The sequence below is a fragment of the Gossypium hirsutum genome, chromosome A03 (genome assembly GCF_007990345.1).
Source record: "Gossypium hirsutum isolate 1008001.06 chromosome A03, Gossypium_hirsutum_v2.1, whole genome shotgun sequence".
NCBI classification, from domain to species: Eukaryota; Viridiplantae; Streptophyta; class Magnoliopsida; order Malvales; family Malvaceae; genus Gossypium; species Gossypium hirsutum.
In genome coordinates, this window is record NC_053426.1 from 98,183,031 (window position 1) to 98,193,158 (window position 10,128).

At 40.9% G+C, this 10,128-nt stretch overlaps 1 non-coding gene across 1 annotated transcript; it reads right to left on the reverse strand.

The window, feature by feature from the left end:
* Nucleotides 1–5,577: 5,577 nt before the first annotated feature.
* Nucleotides 5,578–5,684, reverse strand: LOC121225332 (small nucleolar RNA R71). The gene has a single exon (XR_005923189.1). It is a non-coding gene; the product is annotated as a small nucleolar RNA R71 (small nucleolar RNA).
* Between the last annotated feature and the right edge of the window lie 4,444 nt (nt 5,685–10,128).

The window sequence follows — 10,128 nt, forward strand, 5'->3', positions numbered from 1 at the left end:
CCCGGTCTCCCACTCTGATTTGCATTCTGTCCCGACAACCTCGGGCAATCTTTAATGAAGTGGTCCACTGATCCGCATTTGTAACAGGAGCGGTCAGGAAATCTACAACTCCCCGAATGCCATTTACCGCAATATCGGCATTTCGTCCTGTCTCGACGTTCATTCCCAACACTGGCGACCGAAGTGCCTCGTGTACCCACAGGGGGTCGATCACGATCTCGTCCAAAAAGGCCCGAAGTGCCTCTACACTGGCCCGCATCATCTCGAAATCTCTTCGATGTCTGTTGAAGAGACCTTCCCGAGGACCTTTTACGAAACTCTCCAGTTCCCTCATCAACTCTTTGCTTTTCTTTTCTAAGCTCTTCGGCTTTACAAGCTCGTTCAACAAGTACCACGAACTCTCGTATTTCAAGAACGCCAACGAACATCTTTATATCTTCATTCAGCCCATCCTCGAAGCGTTTACACATAATAGCTTCGGACGAAACACATTCCCGAGCGTATTTGCTAAGTCTAACAAATTTTCGCTCGTAATCAGTAACCGACATGGAGCCTTGCTTAAGCTCAAGAAATTCCTTCCGTTTTTGATCAACAAATCTCTGACTGATATACTTTTTCCGAAACTCAGTTTGGAAAAACTCCCAAGTTACTTGCTCTCGGGGCACAATAGAAGTCAGAGTACTCAACCAATAGTAGGCAGAATCACGTAGCAAGGAGATAGCACACTTTAGGCATTCATCGGGTGTACAAGATAGCTCATCGAGTACCCGGATAGTGTTGTCCAGCCAAAATTCAGCTTGCTCGGCATCATCGCTATCCATAGCCTTAAATTCAGTAGCCCCATGTTTTCGGATTCTGTCAACTGGGGGCTTATTTGACCTCATTTGGTCCGTTACCGGTGGTATTGTAGGTGCGGGGGTAGTATTTGTCGGGAATGGAGGTTGTGGAACAGCCATATTAGTTCGAATGTATTGGTTAAACCAATCATTCATCACGCTATAGAATGCTTGTCTAGCTTCATCATTCGGATTACTAGCATTAGGTTGAGAGTCCGCCGGCACTGTCCCTTGTGCGGGAGCAGGCGCTACACTCTCCAGATCATCAGCTACCTCTCGGTCACGATCGGGATCCATTACTATAAATAAACACATTTACGATTGTCAGAAATCACCACACTATCAAGTAATCACATAAAATGGCATGTATAGCTAGACCCAAAACATTACGGTAGTCCTAGAATCGACTAAACCGTAGCTCTGATACCAATAAAATGTAACACCCCGAACCCGAGACCGACACCGGAGTCGGACACGAGATGTTAACAAACTTTGAAAAAATTTTTCCAGACACTGCCCAGTCTGAGTACTAGTCGCTTCAAAAATCATATCTTGAGTTTCACAACTCAAAAATCAGTTTTGTGATTTTTCCCTGAAACTAGACTCATGTCCCCACCTATGTATTTTTTTCTAGAATTTTTGGTCAGGCCAATTAGTACAGTTTATTAGTCAAAGTCTCCCATGTTACAGGGGTCGACTACACTGACCTTTGCTCATTACGACTTGGATATCTCTCTGCACAGAGCTTCAATACTGATTCCGTTTGTTTCTATGGAAACTAGACTCAGAGAGGAATCCATACATATATGGTATGACCCCTAATTATCTCTGGTCAATTTATAGTGAATTTCCAAAGTCGGAACAGGGAATCCAGAAACTGTTCTGGCCCTGTTCCACAAGAACCCGAATATCTCTTACTGTACTGTTCCTATGATTGTTTCGTTACTTCCATATGAAAGTAGATTCATCAAGGTTCGATTACATAATTTATTCACTATTTAATTCCACTCCTAAGAATTCTTGTGATTTTTCCAATCCACACCACTGCTGCTATCAGCTTCTGTTTTCAAAGTAAACCTTACCTAATTTGGGGTTTCATGGACCAACTAGGGCCTTGTCATACATAAGCCCACATATGATCATACTTAGCCATTCCAGTGGCTGATCCTTTGCTCAACACTTCCATTCCAACTATAGTTACATCATGAAACCATCTATACATTCATAAACACGAATGGTCTAATGCCATACTCCACTTCTACAAGCCATTTTCGCATGGCTGAACACTTATACATTTCATAAAGTACTCGAAAAACAACAATGGGTAGTCCTATACATGCCATATCAAGATTCAACCAAAATAGTACCCAAAAGAGCCTTTGATAGTGTGGGCGACTTCGACTTCAAGATCCCGAGTCCGATAGCTGGAGAACCAAAAATCTATAAAACAGAGGAGCAATGTAACGAGTAAGCAATTTATGCTTAGTAAGTTTGAGCGAGGAATTCCAGCATAAACAAAGAATATCACACATTTAGCTAAACGGAATATTTCATAATACGCAATTTATCGATATTAAACTTGCTTCACAACATTAACAACCCTTATGCACATACACAATAGACTAACTTAGCCGAAGGCCGATAGCTCGTTTATCAACTGAGCGAACATTTATTTGTAAGGGCTCGATTAAATTCAACACATACGTAACATATCCCCATATTGGGATGTTTTTCGAGTATTCGCTGGAATTTTACAGCAAGCTCATTCATTACCAAATCACGTACCTTCGGGATTTAACCGGATATAGCTCCTCGTTCAAATGCCTTCGGGACATAGCCCGGATTTAGTAACTCACACAATGCCTTCGGGACATAACCCGGATTTAACAATTCGCACGAATGCCTTCGGGACTTAACCCGGATTTAACAACTCGCACGAATGCCTTCGGGACTTAACCCGGATTTAGTATCTCGCACAAAGGCCTTCGGATCTTAATCCGGATATATTCACTTAGCACAAAGCCTTCGGGACTTAGCCCGGACAGCATTCAATTAATCATGCACATCTAACAATAATTCATGGCGCATTCATATTTCATTTTCGTTTACGAAACTCAAACACAAGGCACATATTGTCCTTGCACATTCGGCTCAATAGCCACACATAGAACATGATTTAATCACATCGAAATTTAAGCTCTCTTACTCAAGAACTTACCTCGGGTGTTGTCGAACGATTCCGCTAGCTATTCAACCACTTTTTCCTTCCCTTTATCGGTTTTATTTCCCCTTTGCTCTTGAGCTTAATCAAACAAATAAATTGATTTCATCATTTAGGCATCAAAAGATGAACACAAGGCACTTAGCCCATATTTATACATTAGACATTAAAGTCTCATACATGCAAAAATCATGCATCAACACAACATATTAGCTAATTTCTTTCCCCTTGGCCGAATATGCATGTCCATTTTTGGGGTCGATTTCAACACTTAATACACACATATACACACTAGTAAAGCATCCTCCCCCTTTTCATCAATTTAACACATGCATTGCTCATTAACATGCAAAGTTACATTCGGCCTTAGCACACATCTTGCTAGCCGATTCTTCTCCATTTAGCAACCAATGCACATATGTGCTCACACAAAAATGCTAAAAAGGAGGTTCAAGAATCATCAAGCCATCATCACATGCATCATTAACAAGCTTCATATTTTGCATGCAATGGCATTAACACAACCTCCACCTAGGCCGAATCTTAACTCATCCTCATGCCTCATCACCACAACATCAAACATCAACCAAGAATGATGCATCCATGGTCAAGTGCCATTTCCATCACATAGCAAGATTTAGACCATGGGTTAGGTAGAACTCAAGCTAACAACTAAAACATGCATGCCTCTCATGGAACATCATCAAACATACCTTAGCCTAGCTACATGCATGGCCGAATCTCTTCACCTTTCTTCTTCTTTCCTCCTTAAAATTTTTGGCCAAGGATGAACCAAAGGATGAGAAAATTTTTCTTTGTTTTTCTTTCTAGTTTTGGCAAGCATGAAGATGAGAAAAGGATGAACAAAATTCCCCCTTTCTCTTCTTTAGCTCACGGCAATGGGGGGGGGGGACAAACACTACACACACATTTTTTTTTTGTTTTCCATTTCTTTATTACCCATACTCCTTATTTTATTCTTCCATTAACAAAACATGTTTCATGACATGTTTTGCCCATCATTCCTTGTCATGGCCGGCCACTACTCATTAGGGGGGGAAATTTGACATGCAAGTCCCCCCTTTTGTCCACATGCACTAATAGGTCCTCACACATTGACCTATCACATTTTAAAATTTTCTCACATAAGTCCTATTGACTAAATTCACATGAAATCAACCAAATTGAAGCTTGAAATTTTCACACATTCATAATTACATATTCTAGACAATAAGTATCACATTCAAACATTTTGGTGACTCGGTTTAGCGGTCCCGAAACCACTTCCCGACTAGGGTCAACTGTGGGCTGTCACAAGGGGATCCATAGATCGAGTTAATGCAACACTAGGGCGTTAATTAGAAAGAGATTTCAATTAATCCTAGGGTTAGACGTTATTAGTCTAGAGAGAGATATTCGAATAACTTAGGGATTTCTACGGATCAAGTCAAATGAATAAATCATCTGATTCAGAGTCAAATAACAAGTGATGTCTAAGTGGATTTTTCCTTGGGTATTGTCTTAATCAATCGAGTTTTCCCAAAAGCTTTTCCCCAATTTCTCTCTGTGTATCCTTAGTTTAGTTAATTAGTTTAGATAAACAAACCCCTTAATTTTAGGCTAGATAATAAAAAGATAGTAATTACTAGTACTCTTGGTTCCTTTGGGTTCGACAATCCGCTCTTGCTAAAGCTATACTACTGTTCGATAGGTACACTTGCCTTCATCATGATAATAGTTAGTTTCAAGAACGATTAATTATAAATCTTTAAAACCTGTCACGAATATCACATATCAAGTTTTTAGCGCCGTTTCTGGGGAACTAAGATATTATGAACACTCAATTTTTATTACTTTAGCCATTTTACTTTATTTGCAATTTAAATTTTTATTTTCTTTTCTAATTTTTTTCTTCTTTTATTCGCTCCTAGCAGGTTTCTATAGTGTATGACTAGAAGAAACTCGTCAGGACCATTACTGTTTGATAGTGAGATCGATCGCACAGTTCGTAGAAACCCAAGAGAAATAAGGCGAAGCTTAAGATACACTGAGGAAAAACAATAGGACAATATTTCAACCACAACCGAGGAGATGGCTGAAAACCAATAAAATCCGCTACCTCCTGCGATTGCTGCTAATCAGAATCCTACTCCACGTACTATGTATGATTATACTAAACCTTCTTTAACAGGAACAGCATCGAGCATAGTTAGGCCTGCTGTCACTGCAAATAATTTTGAACTGAAACCTAACACCATTCAAATGATCCAACAGTTTGTTCAGTTTGATGGTTTGCAGGACGAGGATCCCAACACTCACTTGGTGAATTTCTTAAAGTTTTACGACACTTTTAAAATCAATGGCATTTCTGATGATGCCATTCGCCTTCGGTTGTTTCCCTTTTCATTGAGGAATAAGGCTAAACTGTGGTTGAACTCATTACCATGAGGGTCAATCACTACTTGGGAACAAATGATCGAAAAGTTTTTATTAAAATATTTTCCGCCAGCTAAAACAGCCAAATTACGTAATGATATCTCCTCTTTTGTGTAGATGGATTTAGAACCACTCTACGATGCATGGGAGAGATACAAGGATCTGTTGTGAAGGTGCCCTCACCATGGGTTACCACTCTGGCTACAGGTTCAAACGTTTCACAATGGCCTGAATCCTTCGACTAGACAGATGATTGACGCAGCTGCTGGTGGAACTATCAATAATAAGACACCTGAGGATACTTATGAATTTATAGAAGAGATGTAACTGAATAAATATCAGTGGCAAGTCATGAGGACAAAACCAACGAAAACAACTGGCGTTTTAAACATCGATTTGGTCACCATGCTCTCTAATTAGGTAAAACTTTTGAATAGTGACGATTTTCTTGGTTCTTCATAGGTTCACCCAGTAATGCAGTGCGAAGCAAATGGAGGTGGATTAAGCAATTCAGAATACCCACCCTATGGCCACAACATGGAGAACGAGAAGCTAAATTACATCTGTAATAATACTCGACCTCAAAATAATCCTTATAGTAATACTTACAATGCAGGATGAAGGAACCACCCAAATTTCTCACGAGGAGGCCAAGGGAATCAGAGACCACCACCACCTCTAGGCTTCCAACAACAACCTTACCAGCAAAAGAAAAAGTTGAACCTTGAGGAGATGCTAACAAAGTTCATCTCGGTGTTAGAAACTCATTTCTAGAATACTGAGACAAAACTTAAAAATCAACAAGCGTCGATCCAAGGGCTCAAAACTTAGATAGGTCAGCTCACTAAATTGATATCTGAACGACCACAGGGTAGCCTGCCGAGTAACACTGAATCTAACCCAAGGGAGCAACTTAATGCAATTACCATTCAAGATGAGGAAGGGTTAGTTGCACCTAAACCAGAACAGAGGCAGGAAACTGTGGTAAGTAAAGGTAAAGGTGAAGTGGACCACAATGACTAGAAATCGGTAAGTAAAGAGTACAAACCTCGTGTACCATACCCCAACACGACAAGGAAAGACCACACAAACAAACAATTCAATAAATTACTTAAATTATTAAAGAAGTTACATATTAATTTACCGTTTATGGAAGCTCTTTCGCAGATGCCAAACGCAGTCAAATTCCTAAAGGAGCTTTTAACAAATAAGCGGAAGTTGGATAAGGCGTCGCATGTGAAGCTAAATGCGATTTGCTCAGCCATACTACAGTATAAGCTAGCCAACAAATTAAAAGATCTAAGGAGTTTTACGGTTCCCTGTTTAATTGGCAGCCTAGATGTTAATAATGCTTTGGTTGATTTAGGGGCTAGTGTCAATGTTATGCCTTGCAAAATGTTTAAGCAACTAGGTCTTGGGAACCCAAACAAACTAGGATGAGTATTCAATTAGCCGATAAAACAATCAGATTTCCTGGGGGATTATTAAAGATGTACTCGTTAAAATTGACAAATTTATATTCCCAGTTGATTTCGTTGTTCTAAACATAGAGGAGGATAGTAACGTTCCTTTAATTTTAGGCAGGCCCTTTTTAGCAACAGCTAAAACAATAATTGATGTTGGCATAGGTGAACTCACACTTTGTGTGGGAGACGAAACAATCACCCTTCAAGCTCGTAATACGAGTAACACATCAAAAATTGAAGGTGGTTTTATAAATCATTCTACTAAAACTGACCATGTGGTGTAACCTATTTTGCAGGAAATAAGTTCGAAGAACCTACATGAGCCATGTTCAAGCAATAAAAAATGACCTATCTATGAAGAACGAAGGCTACAAATCGAGGAACTAGATGAATGGTCGACACATAAATTGAGGACACACGATAAACCAAAACCACGCCATGACGAGATCAATGTCGCACCAAATCAACTTAAGGTTGGAGACAAAGTACTACCAGATGCAACAGACACTCGCATTCCCACTTCTGAACCTAACGGAGCAATCCCTCTTACGGTACTCAGTATTTTCTCATATGGTACAGTCGAGGTAATTCATCCCAAATTTGACACTTTTAAGGTAAACAGTACTCGTCTTAAACCTTATGTTGATAAAATTGATAGCGGGGATGAGGAGTGTAAACTCCTCGCACCACCATGACCATGTACCAGAAAGGTAAGTCGAGCTTAGACTTTAAATAAGTGCTTCTCGGGAGGCAACACGAGCACTAACGATGTTAACCTTTTTAAAATTTTAGTTTTTAACATCTAATCACTAACTGAGTCATTGAAACACAGGTTTTCTAATCCACACGGCCAAACACACGGGCGTGTCTTAGGCCATGCCCACTCCACGGGAGGAGCACGGCCGTGTGAAAATAGGGCAAAATTTTCCTCAAACACAGGATGCGATAAGCGGCCATGGCCGTGCGATGTCCTGTCAAAACAACACGGGCATGCAACACGCCTATGTCGAGAAACCGTGGTTGAGACTGGGAATTTAGTACGGGCGTGTGACACGCCCGTGCGCACCACCCGTACTCAAGACTGATAAAACAACATGGGCGTGCGTATTGGAACATGGGTGTGGGAGAAGCGAACAAAGTAGGACACGGTTGTGCGACACAGTCGTGTGTACCAACACACCCAAAGAGCACAGGCGTGTGCGAGTCTCAAACACGCCCAAAATTAAAAAATTGTGAAACACACAGGCAAAAATTAGGGCAGACGGGTGTGCCCCACGGCCGTGTGCCCCAAAATCTATATAAACCCTACACTATTCATCATCCCCTTCCCCAAAATCCCTAACCCTAGCCGCTGCAACTTCACACGCCCTACCTGCCACGCCCGTGTGCCGACTACAACACTACTTTCGACGATCCAAAGCTCTTCCCTCTTGCGTTTGTTCATTTTTCCCTCTATTTTCTTTATTCTTTTACTTATTTCATGATATTTTGTTTTATTTTGAGCAAATAATCATAGTTATCATGATAGAAATTTGCCATGTTAGTCAATACATTTTGCTGCATTCATCCATTTTTCTTGTTTCCATAGATTTCATGCTTACCCACATGCATTCATTCACTAGATATTTCCATTAACATTATTCTCATAGTCCTTTTCATAGTAATGACGTAATTTATCTGATTGGGTTTATTTCTTTTAGCATAGTTGTTCTTTCGTACTTGACTTCTAGGAAATATCTCTATTAGTTTTACCATGCATATTTTTCCATGCTATTGTTGGGGAGTAATTTTATTTTTATTTTGACTTACCATTGTAGGTATACTATGTCAACCTCACGTGGCAAGAAGACCACCATCCCCACTGCGAAGAAAAGGAAAGGAGCAACATCCTCTTCGGGTCCTACCGCTGAGATCCGTCACCCTTTCCTCTAGTTCCCCTTGGGACCCCAAGAGGAACTATTTTAGATATTATGGAACTCTACTCGACCTTCCATCTTCAAGGAGCAACATCTTCCTCAGGTCCTCGAGCTTATAATGGAACTCTACTCGACCTTCCATCTTCAAGTCGTCATGACAAACTTCGATGATCCTAGAACGGTCCAGTTCCACCTTGGTGGTCTAGTGTGCCAGTTGAGCGTATCGGAGTTTGGAATTGCATTAGGGCTATACTCTGAGGAGTTCATGGAGGACAATGAACTCGACACTCTCCATCACCACATCTATTACTCTCCCTCAAAGTGCTGGAAGGACCCTGTCCCTGCCTCAGCCACCTATGATCCTAGCCGCTCTAAGGCATCGGCCCTCGCCCCGTCCTTGCGATACTTACACGCCATCTTGGCCCACACTCTGACAGGACGGTGAGAGAGCACCGGCGTCGTCAACACTCACGAAGCCTATTTCTTGTAGAGCATGGCAAACGGACACGTCTTCGACCTTGCCTACTTCATTGCCTTCGCCATCTGCCATCAGACGAGGCGACATAGGAAAGGAGTCATTTCTATCAGGCCCTATGTGACTCGATTGGCTCGGCACTTTGGGCTCCCCAACACAGTGGCACAATCATCCTCCATCACTCTCATCGGCCAGATGTCCCCACAGGGCATCTCGATACATATGAGGATGATTAAGAAATGACGTGGCAACTACCCTCCTCAGTACCACCTCGTCTAGTCCACCGAGGAGGAGGACCCAGAAGACATTACTGATGATGTCCCTCTGCGTCATGAGGACCACCTTCTCAGGCACCACCCATATATCATCCAGTTCATGCGGCGGCTTCATACTCTGACATCTCTGAGCACCTTACTCGATTTGAGCAGCAGTATTTTTAGCGTTTTGATCACATTGATGCTACTCTTCATCAGATTTGTCAGCACCTTCACATCTCATCGCCACCACCACCTCGCGAACCATCTAGCAATGACGATGTTTAAAAACTTTTTATTTATTAATTTTATTTTCAATTTTATATTTATTTATTTTTAAGTACTTTTTATTTCATTTTCCTTTAATATTAGTTTTTATAATTTTTAGTAAATAATTTTTAGTTTTGGCTATTTCATTATGAGTAATTATGCTTTCTTATATTTTCTAAAGAGTTCTTGATTTTATCATAGTTATAAAGAGCTCCAAAGCTCATCATCAAATAGGAACTAAAAACCCCACTGGC